Here is a 24515-nt window from a genome sequence, read left to right as displayed (position 1 = left end):
TCATCCCTTTGCAATTTCAACACTACAACCAAAGACAAGTGATTCACCATGACTTAATAATGTCGCTCACATCCATGTCATACCCGAGGAATTAGGCTCAGGAGTCCGTGGGAGAGAGAATTTCCCAGGAACATGGCTGAACAGTGGGATAAATGCTGAGATGGGGTTTAAGGAATACCTGGAAGACTCTGCTTCTCCACTTCACTTGATTAATTCCCACTATCCATGAAATCTCTGTTTCCTCCCAGAAGCCATTCCTGATCCTCAGGACTATGTTGGATGCTTGGTTCAGGTGCTTCCATGGCATCCCGGGCTTACGTTGTGTGTAATTTTAGTTATTTATCTTCACCAAAAGGCCATGTGTGCTCCTTGGTGGTATGGAGTATGCTCTTCTTCACCATTTATCTCCAGCAAAGGCCAAACAGCTTGCCACATAGTAGATGCTTAATAAATACTTGTTAATGGAGCAAATCATTTGAGCAAAATAAGGTCATTTTGGCTCAGTAGCATCACACAGTATCACATGTCCACACTGATTGGTAGTGGCTACCCAAAGGGATGGGTTGAGGACTTTAAGGCTGCAATGAAACTTTGTGGTAAATAGTACCAGCCTCAAATAGTGATGTCTGAGGTGTTGTCTCTGCTCTGAAACTTGCCTTTTGACTTTGTTCTTCCTGAAACACTAACGTTGAATTCTATGATGTAGTTGCTTATTGTTTACACTGAACTCAAAGCCACACTGGAAGTAACAATAAACAAAACAATAAACAACAACAAATAAAACTAAACTTCAAAGAGGACAACTTTGAGGAAAATTTTCACTTACAGTGGCAGCCCAGTTATGTATAATAATTCTCTCAACTTCTAATTAAAGACCTATAAAGACACATGCATGCGCACACACACACATACACGCACCAAGGTTGACAACAATATTGAAGGCTAAAGAGATAACCATAAATGTAACTCATAGGGATTTGAGGATCACAGCTTTGATGTGCTTGACAGAGTAGCCGAATCAAGGAAACAAAAGAGCTGAAAGATAACATGAAGTGGCTTTGGCTTAAGTACAGTCTTTGACCACTGATAGAAACTCAGGCAGCTGAATTCTGAGCTGGCCAGAGTCCTGCCTTATTCTCTGGTCGTATCCCAAACTACATGGCTCTTTTCTTTTTCTCCCTTTTGAAGACTTTACATCTAAGTAGGTAGCACACTGGAGAGGAAACAATTGTAATGACTGTAACTCTTGGATTCATAGTGAGGGATCAAGGAAGTGCTTAAGGAGCAGGGCATTTGTGAATGTAGTAGTCTTTCTTTATATACACAAAAAAGTACTCTGCTCTGCATCTGGCTTGCTCGCACAGTAGCAAAATTCACAGATCAGGAGACAATGCCATTTCGTGCTAATAACAGCCATATGTGGCAAAGACTGTTATATCTTCATAAAACCCTGTTTCCTTTTCATCGGGGACAAAGAGCTAGACCACATTTTTCCAATCTCTCACAGGTCGGTGCAGCCTATGACTATATTCTGGTCAATGGAAAGGAGTCAAAAGTGATGTAAGCCACTCAAAGGCTTAAGTGTCAAACCTTCTGCACTATCTGCTACCCTTCCTCTGTTCCTTGGCCTGCTTCCCAAATGCAGAAGATCTAATGAAGAATTTCAAGCACTAGCACATTGAAGAACCACTAGATGAAAAGAGCCTATAGTGCCTAACAGATTGTGTAGCAGAGATACTTTTTCAGAACTTCATTTGACTGTAATGTAAAGGAGAAATAAATATTGTGTTAAATCAGTGAAATTTGTGGTTTCATTCCAGCAATTAGCCTGTACCATAACAGATCATTTTTGTTAGCCAGCAGAGATTAAGGAGGTATTCAGAATCCTGTGCATTGAAAAGTATTAGACCCGGTGTTCTGGTTATCCGTTGTTTTGATCTACCATGTATTACTCCAAATCTTAGGGATTTATAGCAACAATCATTTTATTATATTTCATGATGTTGTGGGTCAGGAATTCAGGCAGGCATTGGTTAAGTGAATCTTCTCCATGTGGTGTAGTTCAGGGTCACTCACCACTATTTAGCTATTTAGCTGGAGGCCAAAAAGAATAGATTGAAATAAAATTGAATGAAAGGTAGTTAATTGCATAATTAAAGAAGGCCCTCCCGAAAAGAAAGCAAAAAGAAAACCCAAAATGCAATTGCATGATTAATAGCCTCATTAGTCACATTGAATATTAGGAATAATAATGGAGGATATCTAATTACTTCAGGACATGTAGATGAACAGGTTCTATCATCTGCTTTTAAGCCTAGTTTAACAGAATTCGTTTCTGAGTAATTCAGGACAAATTATCCCTTATTTTCGTTATTTCAGCTCTTGTAAGATAAGATCAATTAACAAAAGTGTTATCTAAATCTCTCCAGTCTCTACTCCTCCAGAACAGCTCCCAATAACATAATCTACCATTTGTTCCTTTACCATTCACTTGTAGACTATAAAACTCATGTTGTCAATGACTTGAATATCAGGTCTTCAATGAGGTGACACAATATTCTTTGTCCCCATGAATCCTTGCTGATAAATGATGATAACATGAATCTATTATTCAATTGTAGAAAGCAGTTTATTTGAAAATAATTAGATCTGGAAGCAGTCAAAATAATCAAAGAGTGCTTCAAATACTTTTCTTCTCCACCCATGGGAAAGAAAGATGACTGGCCAAGTTATCCAAACTAAGGCATTTCTGTCATGTATTCACTATCAATAAAACTACAGACAACCTGTAGAATAGGAGAAAATATTTACAAATTATGCATCTGACAGCGGACTGGTATCCAGAATTTATAAGAAACTCAAATAACTCAACACAAAGGACATAAATAAGCCCATTAAAAAGTGGGCAAAGTACATGAACAGACATTTTTCAAAATAAAACATATAAATGGTCAAAAAATATGTAAAAACATGCTCAATATCACTAATTGTGTTAGTCCATTCCACATTACTATAAAGAAATTCTTGAGACTGAATAATTTATAAAGACAAAAATTTTACTTGTCTCATGGTACTGTAAGCTGTACAAGCATGGCACTAGTGTCTGCTTGGCTTCTGGTGAGACCTCAGGAAGCTTCCACTCATGGCAGAAGGTGAAGGGGAAGCTGGTGAGTCACAAGTCAAGAGAGGGAGCAAGAGATACAGGAAGAGGCACCAGGCTCCTTTAAATAAACAGCTCTTGAGTGAACCACGAGAGAGAACTCACTCATTACCATGAGGAAAGCACCAAGTTGTTCATCAACCAGGCCCACCCTCGATATTGGAGATCACATTTAAACATGAGGTTTGGAGGGGACAAACATTCAAACCATATCACTGACCATCAGAGAAGTGCAAATTAAAATCACAATGAGATATCATCTTACACCAGTCAGAATGGCAATTATTACGAGGTCAAAAAACAGATATTGGCAAAGATGTTGAGAAAAGGGAACACTCTCCTACACTACTGATGAGAATGTAAATTAGTGCAGCCTCTTTGGAAAAGAGTATGGAGATGTCCAAAGAACTAAAAATATAACTACCACTGAACCCAGCAATCCCACTACTGGGTATCCATCCAAAGGAAAATAAATCATTATATCAAAAATATACCTGCACTCGTATGCTTATAGCAGCAATATGCATAATAGCAAAGATATGGAAACAAACTAAATGCCCATCAGTGGAAGAATGGATAAAGAAAATGTGATAGATAGATAGATAGATAGATAGATAGATAGATAGATAGATAGATAGATCAATCCACCATGGAATACTATTCAGCCATAAAAAAAAATGAAATCATGTCTTTTGCAGCAACATGGATGGAACTGGAGGCCATCATCTTAAATGAAATAACTCAGAAATGGAGTCCAGTACTACATGTTCTCACCTACAGAGGGGAGCTAAATAATGTGTACACATGGACAAAGAGTGTGCAATGTTAGACACTAGGGACTCAGAGGGGTGAGTGGGCAGAAGCAGGGAAGATGATGAGAAATTACTTAACAGGTACAATTTACATTAGTTGGGTGATAAATACATTAAAAGCCAAGATTTCACCACTTAGCAATACATGCACATAACAAAATTGCACTTGTACCCCTTTAATTTTACCAAAAATCCCTATGGTAGTGCTCTTCTATTTGTAGTTTCACTTTCTATGGTTTCAGTTACTCACAGTCAACCACAATCTAAAACTATTACATTTAAAATTTCATAAGTAAACAACTTATAAGTTTTAAGATGCACGTCATTTGAAATACTGCGATGAAATCTCTCATCATCCTGGTGCATGTCCATCCATTTGTACAGCATCTCCAGGCTGTAAATACTCCTTGCCCATGAATCACTTGGTAGCCATATGAGTGATCAGATTGTTACGGTATCACAGTGCTTGTGTTCAAGTAACCCTAATTTTACTTAATAATAACCCCAAAGTGCAGAGTAGTGATGATGGCGTTTCAGGTATACCAAAGAGAAAGTGCTTCCATTAAGTGAAAAGGTGATAGTTTTGGACTTAATAAGGAGACGGGAAAAAATTTGAGGTTGCTAAGATCTATGGTAGGAAGAAATTTCCTATCCATGAAATTGCAAAGAGCAAAAAAGTAATTTGTGCCAGAGTTGCTGTCACACAACAAACTACAAAAATTACAGCCACGGTGCATGATAAGTGCTTAGTTAAGATGGAAAAGACATTAAAGTGGTAGGTGGAAAATGAACAGAAATGTGTTCTGATTGACAGCCATTGGGTTTAGTACTATCTGCTGTCTCGGAAGATCTCCCGAGGATAGGGGGGACTACTGTAATTTGACTATGAAATAGCTCCCATTGTAATGAAGATTAAGAATGAATAAACCTAACAGCTACCCACACATAGAAATGCAGTCTATAGTTTGCCCATGCACCTGGCTGATTCTCCTGTTTTGCTTTTTTTGGAGAACTTACATTTAAGCACTGACGGTGCCTGAATTTGTCTCTTGAACTCCACTAAAAAAATAAAGTGTTATTCCACTTAGAATTTGAGTGCATATACTTTTGTAATGTTTTCTAGTGGTTTTTAAATGTTTTCATTTTATTTTTCTAAGCAAATCCTTAAAGGCAGGGACTTTGTGAATTCTCAACATTTATCCCAATTCTTGGCAATCAGTAACTAATTGCTGAATAATTGAGAATCAAACAGCAAATGCCACTTCCGATCTTAGGTCTTGCAAAAGCTATACTTGGAATGTATGACATTATTGATTAAAATGAGGTTTGGGGACATCTTTGTCTTCTAATTTTCCATGCTATCTTTATTTTCAAGGAGGCAGTATGGTCTAAGGCTAAAGATTGGCTACTTGAGCCTGGTAGGTATACATATCAGCTCCACCACTTTCTAGAATTCCAACCTTTTGTAACTCAGTTTCCTCATCTTTAAAATGGAAAATATAATGCTACATACTTTACTACCTAATCTGTGGTTGACAGATTAGCTATATTAATAAAATAATTTAGAAGAGTGCTCAGTACATATTAATATTTTTTTGATAGGCAGAATAATGATCCCGTGCCAAAGATGTCCACATAGTGGTCCCTGGAACCTGAAATACATCACAGGGAAAGAAATATTACTAGGGAAGCAGAAGTTGCAGTGAGGCAGGACCATGAGCCAAGGAGCTCAGGTAGCATCTAGAAGTTGGAAAAGGCAAGAATTTGATTCTCTCTTAGAACCTCCAGAAGGAATGCAATTCTGCTAACACCTTGATTTCAGCCCAGTGAGATGCACTGTGGATTTCTTACATTTAAAACTGTAAGATAACAAACTTGAGTTGTTTTAAGCCACTGAATTTGTGGTAATCTTTCACAGCAGCAAGAGGAAACTAATACAATACTTAATAAATGCACTATCAGTAACCCTCACAACCACAAATAATTGAGAAAGTCTACCTGAGCAAGATGAATATACAAAACTATACCAGAACACATTACAAAGCACATAGCTTAATTACACTTTGCTGTGAACAGTACAGCCTCATATATCAAGGCAAAAAACAAAAAACAAAAAACAAAAAAAAAAACAAGAATTGTAATAAATATTCCAGTTTCCCTGCTTTACTTTTGAAAAATAAATGTTTTTGAAAAAATAAATCAAGCATGTAAAGTTCCCTCAACTCCCACTTTTAAGCAGAGAATGCCCATTAGTGAGCTTGTGGTTACGCTGTTTGTATATTTTCCCCCTCTCGCTAAGAATCTTCATGTTCCCACGAGAATCCAGAGGTACCCAAGTCACATGGTGTTCTTCCTGTAATATTTTGTCCTATACAAACAATAGGATGCCAATTATCCAGGGTTAACATGAAAAACAATAAGAAATTACAATGATTTTATTCCTGTTGAGCTGATCATAGGAAATTAGAAGTTTTGACAGAACTATATGCCTGAAAATCATCCAATTTCTCATCTCTTTTCAGAGGGTTCATTTCCACACCAACCTTAAACACCCAAGAAATCAACTTTTTTTTTCCTTAAGAGACAAGGCTATAATCTACTTCAGAAATTCTGCTTTCTTTCCAGTCTTCCTACTTTCCTATACCCACATAATTTTTTTATGTAAACTAAAACTCGAACACATGATGCAAAGGCTTAAACATAGTTTTTTCACTACATTTTAAGACAGTTTATTCTTTATCCTCAAAGAAGAAATAATGTGGGCACTTTTCCTCCTTGTTCTATTGTAGATATAACTATGCCACAAATATATGGTAGGTAGAAGAAAGGACAGGTAGTTGATGGAGAGTCTCTCCTCAATGGCCTTGTATATAAGTAGAGGGATATAATTTATTCTTTAATTTTAGGTTTTTCTTCATTTGTTTTCAGTTGGCAACTGTGACATACCTAGATGATGTTTCCATTAGATATATACAAATATGTATGTATGTATATACACAGAAATACTTACATCCGTATGTTCTAATAATGCCTCTATTTCCTTAAAAATGATTCAGGCTAAAAACATGTGGCCAGGGAAGCTATCAAAGATGGTTAAGATTCTGTCAAAAGGGCTCAGGAGCCAACATAAATAGGCTTCTAATTAATTCATTAATTCTGAGCATCGAAATGGGTTATAAATAAATAGGTTAGACACAAAGATTTTTTAATCCATTAATCCATAATGATACTTAAAAATATAAGCCATTATTGTTGTAGGATGCCAGTGAACCAACTATTATATTTTGAAAACCTGTAAATAAAAGAATCACAATTTTATTCTGTCTTTTCTATATGAACTATCTCTTGGAGTGGTGGCCAAATAGTGGTGAGAGGAATTATAGAAGCATTTCAGTTAATAAATGATGAAGCAATGATAAAATTAGAATACGACCCCTTTGAGACTCCTAATGGAATAATGGATCTAGGCAATAGTCACTGATGGCTGCTAACGTCATGAAATAAAAGACTATTCCTCCTTATTGACCTCCTGGTGGGAGCACATGTCACACCCTGTAAAGGACTCGCCAAGGAAATTGAACCTGAATCTCGTGAAGCATCCATATCTAACTATAAATACACAATAAGCAATATGAATTGAGGGATATGCTCACTCAGTACACTGTAGGAAAACAGGCAGTAAAATTCAAAGTGTAGAAACTACAGGACAAATAACCTGGCTTTATAAAGAAACTCTGTAAAGAAAAAGCAAAGAGATGAAAAGAAAACTATAGGTTGAAATCTACATTCTTCTATTTTTTAATTATAGTTTTTAAATTAACAAGTAAAAATTGTATATATTGGTGTTGTACAACATGATGTTTTGTGGAATGGCTCAATCAAGCTAATTAACACAAGCATCACCTCACATACTTACTGTTTTGTGGTGAGGCAGTTTTAAACCTGTAGTTTAAAAGACACTTGGGAGATATATCAACCGAGCAAAATATATGACTTTATTTAAATCTCATTTAAAATTATTTTTTAAAACCTCCAAAATATAAAACATTTTTAAGACAAATAAATCTGAATACAACTGGATGTTAATTTTAATTATTGCATTTATCAATTTGGGAATATATAATTCTTTTTCTGAGGAAAGATTTCAGTTCTCTGATTAAATTTTCCTTTTCATTGTATATATCCATGAACATATTGATCATGATTATTTTAAAAGACTGTTTTTAGTAACACCAATATTTAAAACACCTGTGACCCTTTTTCGTTTTTGGTTTTTGTCATTTCTTGACATGCCTGGTAATTTCTAATTGACTGCTTGATATTGTGCATGAAGAATTATACATACTCTTTCTTTAGAGAAGAGATACCCTATGCTCTGGCTAAATACAGACAGATCACCCTAATCTAATTAGTTTACCTGTGATTTATCCCCTGTTAGAGTGTAACCCTCTGAGGTTCTGATTGAGAGCCTAGGTTGTTTATCAGGGTCTGATAAAGCCCTGGACTCCAGCTTTTTTTCTCCCAAGCATTGAAAGCTCTGCTTTTAGCTGCTTTTTGTTTGAGCTCTTGTTTTGTTTTGCCTTCTTTTTTTTACTACACGTCTAAAGATGTGGCAATTACCTCAAGCGGAAAATCAGCAGTGTTGGAGTCATTTTCTTGTGACTCTCTTTAGTCAGGGATTTTAGCTTCTCAAGCCCTGCTTGTCTTAGCCAGGCTAAACTCCAGCTCTTCTCTCTCCAGATGCCAATCTGTACTGTCTTTTTGCCTCTTAATAGGGGCACACTCCCTAGCTTCTCAACCTCTCACTTTTGAAGCTGAGGAACTGGCAAGTGCTGCAAAAGAAATAACAACATAAAGAGTTTCAAGCTTCCTTCCCCCTAGGATCTTGACATTTCAAATCCTTCCTGCCTCAAAAACATCTTCAAGCATCAGAGTTGTGTCTCATCCATCTTTTCTAGTTCTTGGAGCTGTCTTGTTCTGTTACAAGCTACTTTGTTGTAGCTAGAAGTAGAGGTTTTCATTGACTGGATATTTGATATTATTAAGAAACTCTTATTTAAATAATTTTAATATTACTATTAAAAATAGTAAATCTCTAATGATAATATTAAGGTTACATATGTTTTAAAAGTATCTTTATGCCGGGCTTGGTAGCTCATACCTGTAATCCCAGTGGTTTGGGAAGCCATTTTGGGAGAATCACTTCAGGCCAGGATTTCAAGACCAGCCTGGGCAACATAGCAAAACCCTGTTTCTATAAAGAAATAAAAAATTAGTTGGGCATGGTGTTGTGTGCCTGTAGTCATAGCTACTCAGGAGGGAGGTAGGAGGCTTGCCTGAGCCCAGGAATTTGAGAATTACAGTGAGCTATGATTGTATCACGGCACTCCAGCCTGGGTAACAGAGTGAGACCTTGTTTCAGAAAACAAACAAACAAACAATTTTGAAATACATCATAATATTTTGCTTCACAATAATGGCAAGAGGGTGAGTAAGTAAGGAATATACAATAGATGCATCAAGATTTATCTTGAATTCATAATTGCTAAGGTTGAATGAGGGTACATGATGAGTTACAGAATTCTGTCTCCTTTTGTATATGCTTAAAATTCTCTATAATACAAAGTATAATAAATAAAAAACATACGGCCTTTGTTTTCTTAGTTTTCTTTCAACAGGTGTAAAATTATCCTTTGACAAATAGGCTAAGTAAAGGAACTTCTATTAAAGAAAAAAAAAACCCAACAACTAACTATATATTGAAAATAAAGAAATATACTTTCTTAAACAGAGCCACAGCCACTAAGAGACTGAATGCTTCGCTTGTTAGCTGCACTCAAGCCAGAATTATGACAAAAATAATAATATGTTGAAGGCATAAAGGACAATGCGCATGATGACTTAGGAGAGAGCACACATTAATGAATTCAGGAGGCAGTCCATGCTGAGTAGAAAAAGCACTGGGTTGAGGTTGTGTTCCAGTTTCTGAGGGTCCTTATGGGCAAGACAATGAGTCAGGAAAGAAGATGAAAAAGTAGGATAGTTCCTGCTCTAGATTTGTTAAAATTTAATCCCAGTTCAAGGTTATGCTAATTTATAAAATTATAGTTAGAAAAGATACAATATCACATTCATTTCTTATCAGTGAACTCTACTTTTCAGCACTTTTAAAATGGGATTTCAAAGATTTAAAAAATGCCATTGGAACATACAGAGCTCAGGACAGATTATCTTGTTTTTCTGTGCCTTCAAGTTGCCACAGCATGGGATCCATGTAAAATCAGATTAAAACAAACACCAAGAAGCTTCCTTGATGGCAGAATGAGCTAGTTGAGACGTTATTCTCCTCACTGGTTGGTTTCCTCAGTCTCTACTCATCTACCTTAGCAGCAGTAGCATGCATGAGGTCCCCCCCAAGACTGTGCTGGGGCGATTGTCCTGGTTCATTATATCCTATGTATGGATAAACCTGCCATCTTTCGAATCACACAGAGAAACTCATGATTCAGACAGAAATGCTTTGAGTTTTTTTCTCTTTCTTTCTTTTTTTTTTTTCCAGGGTCACACTCTGTTGCCCAGGCTAGAGTGCAGTGGCATGATCTCTGCTCACTGCAACCTCCACCTCCCAGATTCAAGCTCCCGAGTAGCTGGGATTACAGGTGTGCGCCACCACGCATGGCTAATTTTTGTATTTTTAGTAGAGACAACGTTTCACCATGTTGGCCTGGCTGGTCTCGAACTCCTGACCTCAAGTGATCTGCCTGCCTCGGCCTCCCCAAGTGCTGGGATTACAAGCAGGAGCCACCGTGCATGCCCTGCTTTGAGTTTTTATGGATCCTGTTTCCCAGATAGAAATTACTCATTTCTGAGAAGCTGTTGAAGCTATTTACAGGCTATTGTATTTCAATTGCCTCTCTTTTTTCTGTTTAATTTTACTATTTTTTATGGGAATGATGCTAAAAAGACCTCCTTGAAGGAAACAATAGATTGTAGAGTAAATACAAAGCCAGTTATTTTGTATCCCCATTTCAGATGGGGATTGTCATACTTCAAAACTTAAGCAAGTATAAGTGGATTTAGCTAGTATTTCAAGCTTCAACATGAAAAGAAGTTGCATCAGCTAATTGAAAATACATTATGAGTTATTGTTTCAACTTCTCAAGGCATCTCTACTTCCAGTAAGTGACTACAGATAACTGTTGAAAAACGTGCCTATCTTCCAATATGCACACATATAATACATAAGTTTGTGTATGCATAGGCGTGTATATATATGTATATGTATACTTATTTGAAACATTCTTTTATATTCTAGTGAATAAGTTCATTGAGAAGAATGTGCACAAAAGGCCCATGCTAAGGCAGCTATGTATACTAGTAATTCTAACAATTTGGAAAATCATTTGTTTCTGGTACACCTTTGGAGATAACTGAAGGTATCCAGAAAGCAGCAATCTGTGTCAAAGGCCCTGGATTCTACTGTAAATTCTGCCACTAACAAGTGGTCTTAATCAAGTAAATCAAGTAAATGGACTCTCTGTGCTTCAGTTTTCCATCTGAAAATTGAGGTTTTTAGATTAAATCTTCCCTAAAGTTTAATTTTGGCTTAAAATTCTGATGTTATAATGTGACATCAGTGGTTTTAATAAAATAACTGCATATTTCCCTACAACTATAAAATAGTGCCACAGAATATTCTAGATTTATAAAGAAGGATTAAGGTAAATTGATCTCTAATACTATTGTTGAGCAATAATAATTAAAAATGTCTAATCTTTACTGTATGATTACAAACAAAGAGGAAATAAGATAACAAGTAGTATAGTTTCCGTTCTAGATTAGCTAAAAATTTAATCCATTTCAAGGTTATGCTTAATTTATGAAATTATAATTAGAAAAGATATGGCATCATATTCATACACTAGGCATCAAGCTACGTGCTTTACACACTCATTTGACTTACAACCTTGTGGGATGGATACTATTAATATTTCAAATTTACAGAAAAATGGATAAAGGTAAGGATATGCAAATTATCTATAATCACTCAGCCAGTGTATATTAGAGCTGGGATTTGAACCAAGGTAGATTGTCTATAGATCTCATGCTTTTAAACCATGCCTGTTCCCTGACACTTTACAGTATTTCATTGTCTATGATCTTTTATTATTTTCTCATATACGTTGTAAATGTTTATACCATGGTTCTATCTAAAATACCTGATGAAAGTGTATTTTGTTTTCAATGTGCCCCAAGATTTACAAATTTTTATAATACTCTTTGTCTTTTCATATGGTCAAAGAAATCCTGGAAGGTAGAGTTAGTATTATTGTTATTTTTTATATGAAATAATAGAGACTCAGAGAAGTCTGCCAGGCTTTCATAACTAGGTCTTAGGGTTGGGTCTCCATATTTTAGATTCTATCTGCTCTTTGCTTTTCCATTGTACTACTTATATTATAAACATGCCATTTTCCATGGTTAGGATGAAAGAAACAAACATAAAATTTATAAAATAATCATATAATTGCATTTCTCAGGTATTAGTACATTTGACTTGTGGTGTGGTTTCCAATTATGTTGAAAGAAACAAGATTCTCTCCCTTGATTTTGGAAGATCAAAGCCTTCCTGCATTGGTTACTTTCAGAGATATTGAAATGTGCTCTGCAGGTCATGATAATAAAATGGTACTTATGTGTTTTTTTCCATTAACTATTTATGTAAAATAGAAGACTCATACACTAAGAAGGGTATTGAATGATTTTCTAGTTGCCAATTCAAACAAGTATGTAGTGCACAGTAGCTATGTTATACCCAAGTAACAGGTCAATTAAATGAGTGGAGCTGCCAGTTGTTTGCACAGATTCAAGAGGCAAGAATCACAGATCTAGGCTCTCCTATTACTACAGGCCAGAGGTAATAAAAGCTTTCTGTAGTCAGTTGACTGGAATGTTCTGGAGTAAGTGGTTCAGTCCCATAGCTTCTTCTCCATTTGCTTTCCTCTTGCAGTAGCGGCATCATTTGTTGAGTAGTTTACTGAAAGCTGACAATATGCAAGTCACTATGCTGGCAGTGAGAACTTTAAAGACATAAAAATACAATCCTTGCCCTAGAGGATCATTTAGTCACACAAAAAAAAGCCAATCAGCCAAGATATGCAAAGTCAGGGGGTTCAGGAGAGATTGTTTCAAAATAATCACATTGATAAAATAATTAATGTGCTGAAATGTATTGATGAGGTATTTACAAACTTTGGAGAAATCTTGGGTCTGAATTGTTAAAAAATGTACAAAGAAATTTCAATAAGTAAAAAATTAAAACAACTATATTCACTAGAGAAAAAGCAAATATGCAGGAAAAAAGAGGTAATCACTATGTACTACTGGGCACAGCTGTGAATAGCATTTACATGTGCTTAATAATGTAGGAAGTGAATACTTATCTATCCAATATTGCAAAGTAAATGTTAGCAAGATAGAAAGCATGTGTCTGTAGATCAAATCATATCTGCATCAAGAATTACAATTCTATTAAACATGTATTGAACCTTACATAATGAGATTTTGAAAAGCATTCTTAACAAGCACTCTTGTAGACATGCCCTGTTGCTTACTTTAGTCGCTTTCTATCTTGATGTACTGCTATTAACTAGAATGTAATGTTTTAATGTGAAAATATACAGTTAGTAAAACAGTGAGCTACCATCAATCACATATTTTAATGTTTTGACTAAATAATGTGGGAAAATATGAAAACAATATTGTGATAAGACTATCCAACAGCAAATAACAATGTATTGATATTACTACTATTTTATAAGATGCTTTTGAATTAAAAGAGGTAATTTCCCTTATTAAAAAAGTTTTCATGTTAACAGTTGAATCTAGGTGCTGAGTATACAAGTATTCATCGTATTATTCTTTCAACTCTTGTGTATTTGAAATTTTTCACAATAAAACAAGGAAAAAGAACTGCAATCAAAAAAACAAAAAATAAAAAAGTTTTCAAATTTCATTTTATTTTTAATTGGCAAATAATCATTGTAGATATGTATGGAGTACAATGTAATATTTTGAGTCATGTGTACACTGTGGAGTGATGAAATTAGTCTAATTAACCTATCTATCACCTCACACATTTATCATTTCTTAGGGGTAAGAATACTTAGAATCCACTCTTTCAGCGATTGTGAAATGTACAATACATGATTATTATTAACTATATTAACTGTGCTGTGCAATAAATTACCAGAACTTATTCCTACTGTCTAACTGAAACTTTGTACCATTTAACGAACATTTTCCCTTTTCCTACCCATTTCCTGCCTCCTCCTCTGCTTCTGGTAACCACCATTCCACCTTCTACTTCTATGAGTTTGACTTTTTTAAGATTCCACATATAAGTGAGATCATGCTGTATTTGTCTTTCTGTGCCTGGCTTATTTCACTTAGCATAATGTCCCCTAGATTTATCCATGTTGTTACAAATGACAGAATTTCAATTTTTTTTTTTTTTAGATGGAGTTTTTCTCTTGTTGCCCAGGCTGGAGTGCAATGGCGCGATCTCAGCTCACTGCAACCTCTGCCTCCCAGGTTCAAGCAATTCTTCTGCCTCAGCCTCCTGCAGAATTTCATTTTTTTAAAGCCAAATAGTATTCTATCATTTACCTACACTGCATTTTTAAAATCCATTCATTCATTGATGGGTACTTAGGTTGTTTCTATATCTTGCTATTGTGAATAGTGTTGCAATGAATTTAGGAATATATGTGTCTCTTTAACATACTGATTTTAAGTCCTTTGGATATATACCCAATGATTGCTGGATCATATGGTAATGCTATTAATATTCTTAGTGTTTTGAGAAACCTCCATACTGTTTTCAAAAATGGCTGAACTAATTTACATTCCCACCAAAAGTATCCAAGGTTTCATTTTCTCCACATCCTCACCAATACTTTCTTTCATCTTTTTGATAGTAGCCATTCTAACACGTGTGAGGTGATATCTCATTGTGATTTAATTTGCATTTATCTGATGGTTAGTGATGAGCACTTTTTCATAATCTGTCAGCTATTTGCATGTCTTCTTTTAAGAAATGTCTAGTCAAAGAAAAATGTTTAGACTTGTGAAGAAATAATGATGATACTAAGAATTATGAGATACATACAACATAAGAGATTCCCACATGGAGTCTTCAAAAATCAGAAGAGAGATCAAACCTTCACAGGTTAGATGATCAGGGAAGAGTAGATGTGGTAGGTAGAATTTGCATGGCTTTGCACTTCGACAGTGCCTATAAAAAGCTTTCTATTACCTGACATACATTTGTGACACTGTCTGCACTTAGTAATGTTTACTCTCTTTCTGTTTTAAATACATTTTGTTTTTGATGTTTTACTTTCCACTATAATGTTTGTAAATATGGATTCTTTTTATTTCACTATTTGGGATTTATTGTCCTTACTAAATCTACAATTTATATACTCTTTATCAATTCTAAAAAATTTAGTCATCGTCATTTTGAAAATAATCTCTTTATAGCTGCCGTGGAGAATTCTAAACAAATGTATTTGAAAGTATTTTATCCTTATCTTTCATGCTTTTAATTTTATAATTTCACATTACGTCTCTTGGTTTCATTACAGGAATCTTCTTTCAGTTCACTAATTGTATCAGTTTATCACTGCTGCATAACAAACCATTCTGAAACTCAGCAGCTTAAAACAATGAGCATGTATTACTATTGCTCATGAACCAAATCAGCAGGCTGATCCTTGTGATCTCAGTTAGATTCACTTAGGTGTCTGAAGGAAGCTGTGGGTTGGCTTTGCAGATTTTGGCTGTTTTTAGCCAAAATGTCTGGGGTCTCAACTAAGATGACTCAGCTCTTCTTTGGGTACTCCCTCTCAGGCTAGCCTAGGCATATTCTCATGGTGGTTATGGGGCTGTGATAGAGCAGGACCATTGAGGCCAAGGCTCAAGCTGGCACCTATCAGGTTTCATTATTATTTTTGTAAAACCTACATATGTTGCCTTTGCAAACATCACTTCATTAAAAAGTATAAAAATTATGTTTTACAATGGTATTGGTATAAAGATTAATATGATCCAAGCTACACTTATTACTGTAACTTCGTTTTTTTCTCCTAATTAATTATTATTATTATTTTTGGAGACAGAGTCTCACTCTGTTGCCCAGGCTGGAGTGCAGTGGCATGATCTTGGCTCACTGCAGCCTTGACTTTCTGGGTTCAAGCCATCCTTCCACCTCAGCCTCCTGAGTAGCTGGGTCTACAGGTAAGTGCTACTGGGCCTGGCTAATTTTTTATACAATTTTTTGTGGAGATAAGGTCCCAGTCTCACTATGTTGTCTAGGCTGGTCTCAAGCTTGTAGGTTCAAATGATCATCCCACCTCGGTCTCCCAAAGTGCCGGAATGATAGACATGAGGCACCACACCTAGCGTTTTTTCTGCTTTAAAATAAATTAATATTAAAACATTTTTATGGGCCTCTGAAAGTACTATGGTCCCCAGGAATTTTAGGAATTGTGACATTCATGCCTAATGAATATCAGTCCTGCATGCTATCACTTCTGCCACATTCTCTTGGTCAAAGCCAATCAAAAGGCAAGCCCAGACTTTAAGACTAGGAAAATAGACTCAACTAATTTAATGAGAAGCTCTGCAAAGTCACACTGCAGAGGGTTTAAATATAGGGAGGGATGCAGGGTTGAGTTCATTTTTAAATCAATCTACCACATCAGTTCTCTCTTCCTGTATATTTAATCTATTTAGTTCATCTGCTATTTTTGTTTCTTGCTTTTTTTTGGTCCAGGTTTTTGCTTTCTTTCATTTCCAAACACATTTAAAACATGCTTATTTTGTATTTTGATTCTAATAAATGTAATACCAAAAAGCTTACAAGGCAAATTGTTCGTGTGTGTGTGTGTGTGTGTGTGCACGTGCTAGCTCTTGCTGTTGGGAGTTTATTTTTTTATAATTTGGTAACTGATTTGATGGTATGTCCATTTCCCTCTGCTTCTGTCCAATGCCCAGGATATTAAACACAGAACTATATAAAGTTTATTTCTCAGTTTAGAGGTTCTTGGTCATGCGTTGACCAAGTATGTAATATGAATTCAACTGCCAGTCTACCTGGATGCAGCTAATCTTCAGGGAAGATGTTTTTCCCTTACCTGGAACTGAGGCACAGAGAGTTAAGTGAACCCACAAATAGCTAATGATGGGGTAGGGTTCCCTAGGCAGACATGATTGAGAAAGGCATAAAAATCCAACAGAGATTTTCTGGATAATACTATGTCTTACACCTGGTGTCAAATAATAAAATAAAGGCTTCCACAGCAAAAACAATAACAACAACAGCAATAATAACAACCACAGTAAAAAACCAAGACTAAACTATTAACTTGTCAGGGGAGGAAACACATGCTAATGAGGAAATTCAATTAATAGAGTTATTTGCTGAAGGGGAAAAGTCAGAGGTTTTTATATGCTACAGAGAAGGAGTTCATAATTATACTAAGCATGGAAAACCAGCACTCTGGAGAGGACAGAGTGAGTCCATAGGTCTGTGTACACTTGTCTAAAATAGTCTCATTGTTCATTTTTCATAATAGTGTCTTCAATTAGGTTCAGCAAAGATCTGGCATCCAGGTCACTCAAAGTTCAGGAAAATATCAAGCTATTTAGAGCCAGCTGTGATAAAATACAAAAGTCAGTTTTGATATCTCCTAGGCAAGTGCTGCTGGAAGTGGGAAACTTATTCATACTGGCCTGAGGAAGATATTGTAGGAAAAGTAATATAAGCCATTCCCTTGGACTCTGCCTTGCTACTCAAAATATGGACTATGGATCAGAGCATAGGTAGGACTTTGGTAGTTGGCAACAGTATAGATTGTTAAGACTTCACTCCAGCTCCACTCTGAGTCAGAATCTGTATTTTATTAAAGTCCTCGGTTTTTTCATACACACACTAAAGGGGGAAGAAAAAACTTTAAAATAGGATTTTAGAAAAGTGGTTTTCCAACTTGGTGTATAACAGAATCAACAGGAGAATTGGAGCCACGGATTCACTGGGTTCAGATAGGACCCAGACCTTTATATTTTTACCAAGCTTCCCAGGAGATTCTGACACCTCCAAAAGCTGGAGAACCATGATTTTAGAACATGCTTCCCTTACTCAGGATCCATAAATGCAAAATCAGTAAGAAGCATATTCTCTGAGAGTAAAGCTCTGGTTTTATCCAAGAACCAAACCAAATGCACAATTTCAATTGGAATTTATGCATTATAATTACAGAGTCACCAGGATTTTTAACACCTAGAATTTCCGTCACCTAAAAACACACCCAGCATAAGTAAGAATTTTTTCCCGTAAGAACACTGTAAGAAAAAAAAATACTGCATCTGTGAGAATATTCCAATGAAGATAATCCTCTATTAAGAAACAAATAAATTCTCAATTCTTTGGAAATGGTGGAAATAATTAGCTATTATAACTGTTTATGAGAGCAGAGAAATGACTGAATCTTAACTTATATGTAAGAAATTTCTCCATGTACTCATCAAGCCATTAATTTTCTTAAATTAGAAATTTCCTTTTTCAATTAATAAAAACTGGCTTTAGTTACCAAGGTTTCTTTTAAGAAAGGTAAATTTTGGTGCATCATATTTGAAATCCATTTTAACAAAAAAATGACAAGTTTTTTTCACACCACTTCTCTCTAAGGCACCCTGATATTGGCTCAGAAAGAATGAGGTCATGTGCTTTTAATAAACCCAAAAGCTATCAAATGTAGAAAATTATTTGGTTATTTCCTTTACTGGATACAGAACCTTATAGGTATTAGTCATTTAATTACGAGTTCAGAAATGAATTTGTGATGCTAGGAGAACAATACTCATTAATAATTAGGGAAATGAGCAATGCACAAAGTTTTCTAATAGGTCCAACCCTTCTATTTCCTGCACGGTAAACATTTGTGAAGGAAATATGCTGTAATAAGATAAGAGGTTCAGTAGAGGCACATTTGTAATTTCTCCCTGAATAATTCAGACTCAACATGACATTGGCAGCTGTTTAAAGAAATATATTTAATCCTAGATGGTTGTTATAATATACTGCTTAGACCAGAAAATCCTCAGCTTGCTTTTCTAAAGCATTACGTAATATGATCCTTTATAACCAAGACCATCATTTTATATCTGAGGAAAAATATGAAGCCAAAACCAAGAAACTTAACTATTTGCAGATATGAAAGAAAAACATATTCTTTTGACTTATTGTTTTGTTTTTGAGACAGAGTCTTGCTCTGTCGCCAGGCTGGAGTGCAATGGTGCGATCTCAGCTCACTGCAACCTGCGCCTCCCTGGTTCAAGCGATTCTCCTGCCTCAGCCTCCTGAGTAGCTGGAACTACAGGCATGCACCACCACACTTGGCTAATTTTTTGTATTTTAGTAGAGACGGGGTTTCGCCATGTTGGCCAAGATGGTCTCAATCTCCTGACCTCATGATCCGCCCGCCTAGGCCTCCCAAAGTGTTGGGATTACAGGCGTGAGCCATCGTGCCCAGCCTTCCTTTGACTTTTAATACAAATATATTTCCAATAAAGTTTCTAGCATTTGATTTGTATTTGAACATACATTTGTCAAAAGAACTGGGTTATTATGAAGAAGAATAAAAAGCTATAAACGTGTATACTTTTGGGTTTGGTATTCCAGATCAAAGCCTTTTAGCCTAAGGAAATAATAACATGTATAAAGACATATGTATAAGAATATTTATTGCAATGCTAAGAAACAGTAAAAAAAATTAATCAGTAGTTTTGACTTCCATCTTCAGTTAAGGAAAGGTCAATCATGTTAACTGATAAAAAAAAATGTAGAAGGAAATTGACCCCATTGTCTATATAGGTTCACATACAAAATTTCTTCATAAAGTTTTAATTAGTCATTAATGATTTAGTGGCAGAAAATTTATTCTGGATAACTTAAAAATAATTCTTTTATCAGAATAAGAGTGATATGTCCCAGAAATAGCATGAGAAAATGGATGCTACTTTTGAGCTGCAAGTGCCTAAGTGTTTCATGAGATTTCAGTTCTTTTGGGCTGTGGAAATAGTGTCTTCAAGAAAACCTATCTAAACCTCAGCAGGCAAGAGGCCCTATTAGATATCTAGCTTATGTGAATATTAATAAAATAATGGAAACAAATATTCAAAGTAGGGTATTAAACTGTGGTATAACTTCAGTGGAATAGCATTAGCTATTAAAATTCCTTTAGAAGACTTTCAAAACATGGGAAGAGTTTCATCATGAAATGTTGGGTTTAAAAGAAAGGATGTTAAAAATAGTATGTTCAGCATAATCTAAAACTTAAAACAATATATCTATATATAGACAAAAGAAGGGGTAAACCTATATGCACTCAAATGCTTATAGTAATTATCTCTCGGTGGCAGGATTAGAGATTTTTTTGCTTCTTTAAGGGGAGTAGCACATTTATTATGTACTGTTGCTATAACAAATTACCACAAATTTAATAGCTTAGAACAGCACAAATTTATCTCACAGTTCCATAGTCAGAACTCTAGGAGGCCCAGCTTGTTTCTCTGCTCTGGGTTCCACAATGCCAAAATCAAGGTGCTAGTCAGCTAGGGCTCTTACGTGAAGGCTCTGAAGAAGAATCTACTTTAGGCTTGTTTAGGTTGTTGAAAGAATTCAGCTTCTTGTGGCTGTAGGACCGAGGTCCCTGTTTCCTTGCTGGCTGTCAGCCATGGTTGTTCTCAACTTCGAAAGACTGCCACACTTCCTGCCTCATGGCTACTTTCATCTTCACATCCAGCAACAGTAGGTGAGGTCTCATGATTTACATCTTTCCTGACTTTTTATTCCATGGCATCTCTCTGACTGAATCCAGTTGGTAAAACTTCTCTGCTTTTTAGGCCTTGAGGAAATTAGATTGGATCCACTTGGATAATCCATGAACCTGTTAAATGCCACTGATTAGCAACCTTAATTCCATCTGGAAAGTCTCTTCCTCCATTCACATAACATACTCACAGGATCCATGGACTAGGGCAGAGACACATTTGGAGAGTTTTTCTGGCCTACCACAATAGTGTAATGGTAATGGCATGGGCTTAGAGACATATAATAAATAGACCTTGTTTCTATTTCAAAAGCTGCCATTCAATATATGTAGACTTTGTTATATCATCCATGTCTCAGTTTTCTTGTGTACAAAATGAGGATAGTAAATATATTTATTTCACCTGATGTTTTTGAAAATTAAATCAGACACTATAATAAAAGCATATGCTGCAATTCTCAGTAAAGATTAGCCATGATATTGACATTTTTACTCTTGATACATTTCCATCTTTTCTACAATGAACTTATTTTAGAAATCATGAGAAAATCAATACAAATTTATTTTAAAGGCACGACTATTTAATTTCATTCATATGGTTATGTCTGTTGGAGAACCTGTATTTTCCCATCCTTAAAATAACTTTTTCCTGTATTGTTTACTACCTGGAATTGATCTTCCATTTCAAATATATACATTGAAATATATATATATATATATATATATATACACATTTATTTCCTCTGCCACCCAACTAGAGCAAGTGCTGGTAAAATATCAGTCTTGTTCCCTGCTGTATCTTTAGTGTTTAGAAAAATTCCTGATACTTAGTTGGTACTTTATAAATATATATTAAATAAATTAAATTTTAATACATACATACAAACAAGAGCCTAATTTTAAAAAATTTTGGATTACTTAGCAATTTTTCTTTAATATAAGTTTCCCAAAAGAAGAAAGTCTTTGTATTTTTATGCTGAAGTTTTTGAAAGTTTAAATTTTCCCTCATCTAAAATGTTCTTCCCAGTTAGCATATTTAAAATGTATTTGTTCTTATAAAACCTTCTAGTTGCAGGCAAGAGAGGCAAATCTACTCAGTAATAAAAAATCACATTGTTTTCTTTCTTTTCTTTTTTTTTTTTTGACAAGGTCTCACTTTGGAGTGATGTGGTGGCATCTCAGCTCACTGCAACCTCCACCTCCCAGGTTCAAGCAATTCTTCCATCTGAGCCTGCAGAGTAGCCGGGATTATAGGCGTGAGTCACTGTGCCCAGCCAATTTTTTTGTATTTTTAGCAGAGACAGGATTTCACCATGTTGCCCAGGCTGGCCTCAAACTCCTTGCTTCAAGTGATCTTCCTGCTCAGCCTCCCAAAATGCTGGGATTACAGGCATGAGCCACCATACCCGGCTATATTGTTTTCTTTTAACTAACAAATCCTCACATTAAAGAGATTTCTAATTTAAATTATGAAAAACTATAATATAATATCCAAGCCAGTGAGATTTATTTGCTTCTCTTGACAAGTAACTTTTGCTCTCAATATGTGTAATGGAACCTGAGATTTATGTTTTCAATGTGTAATGCAAATCTGTCCAAAACCTCTTCATGAGCTCACCTTCTGCCTTCCTAAATGTTCCAACTGCCTTCTTATGCTTGAAATTCCACAGTTGTGTTTCTTTTAGTAAGAGTATTTGCATTTTAAAGGGGATAACTTAGTATGAGTAAATTTTAGAAAGACAAGATGGGGAAAAAAGAAGCATAAATGGTGAAGAAGGATACTACATGAAGAAAGAGAAAAGACTACCATTAAGCAGGGGAGAGAGATGAGAATAGTATTGGAAGGTTGTGGGGGCTGAAAGACTAAATTCACCCTCATGACTCTGGAGCAGCTCTTTTCCTAAGATACCTATGCGTTAAAACTCGGAAATCTTAGTGTATACACAATCCCACTTTGGCAAATGAGCTCAGAGCCTAATGAGGATCATGAAACAAGACTTCATTTTTTTGTGGGATGAAGGGGTCATGGGATAATTCAAATGTCCTCCAGAAAGACTAGATATACTTGGTCTCTCGGGTTGGTTAACAGTAGGGAGCAACTCTGAAAGAGATGAAGATTCTATTCCATGTGGTAGATGATTGTGGGAAATGTGTGACTAATGCACATTTCCTGAGCCAAATCACATTTGGGCAGCTAACAACTTGGCTAATGTGCCTGCTCTGTGTGGATCTGATAACATGAGATGAGGATGCTATATTACAGGCTTTGACTCAATCTTTATCAGGCCATTAAGTTAAAGGAATAATGAAAATGAAATAGTCAATGAATATGTTATGGTTCAATGCAACAAAGATGAAAACCCATAATTACAATACAAAAGGGGAAACTCTATGAGTATTTTTAAAAAACAATCGATATAATGGAAGAAGAAACTCTTTTTTTAAAAAAAAATAACATAAGGATGAACCATAGCATTTCCACTAGACCAGTGTTATTCAAACTTCATATAATCTATTAGTAAATTGTGAGATAAGTTTTGGGGATCCCATCTGAATTTTTTAAAGTGAAGTGGAATAAAATGGAAAAACAGACTGCACTACATATAGGAAGGGTAATTGTTGATGGTTTAAATGATACATATGAACATGACTGTTATTAAAAAAATCAATTCTAGGTAGATGAAGTGTCTAAATGTCAAAGGCATAGAGGTTTTACAGGATAACATAAGATAATACATTTATAGATTTGGTTATTGAAGGATAATATACTATATATATAGGGATAGATAGATAGATAGATATAATGTGATGTCAAAGTTATATTTTACTGCAGCCGATAATAACAAATGTTTCAAATTGCTCCAGAATACCAGGGGTTCATAACCTGAGGCCACAGAATATAGAGATCACACACTTGAATAGGAAAAAATGGTATCTTTAGTTTCACTAATATTGAACTAAAATTTAGCATTATCTTCAGTTATGATTGCAGGAAACTTACCACAGTAATATTAGCAATACTAATACTGTGACATTGTCACCAATAAATATGGTATTTTATATCATATTATGATTATTTCAATTATGTAAAAATATTGAGTTCACTAGTATCCCAAAATTATAGTAGTTATTCTATTTCACCAGACCTTGTCAATTCATGTGACTATTAAGAAACTCATGTATTATGGTATTACAATTTTTAGCACTTTGACAACTATTCTAATACATAGGATTCCTTTGCTGTATTGTTTGTTTAATCATTACAAATATAAAATAGTATTTTAAAAAGATAAAAAGATAATTCATAGACTTCAACAGAGTGCCCAGAGGGCCCAAGGCACCAAAAAAGAGGAGAAGAGAAAAGGAAAAAAACCTTGAAGAGAGCAATGAAATCCTGAAGGCAAAAGCTGTAACTTACTCTTGTTAGTGTCTCCAGAATTTAGTCTAGTACCCAGAACATATTTGTTCTCAAAAATCATTGTTGGATTACACCCTAGTATGAAAGCATCAAGAATAAATTCGTAAACTGTGACTTGGTGGAAGGATTCACTAAGTAGATAATGTTTGAATGGGCTCTTGTAAAATGAGTAATAAGAGAACATAGTGAGTAGCATATACACACTGATCAGTAAAGAACATAACTATTGT

This window comes from Pongo pygmaeus, chromosome 4 (genome assembly GCF_028885625.2).
Source record: "Pongo pygmaeus isolate AG05252 chromosome 4, NHGRI_mPonPyg2-v2.0_pri, whole genome shotgun sequence".
NCBI lineage: Eukaryota > Metazoa > Chordata > Mammalia > Primates > Hominidae > Pongo > Pongo pygmaeus.
Note: the sequence above shows the minus strand (reverse complement) of the source record.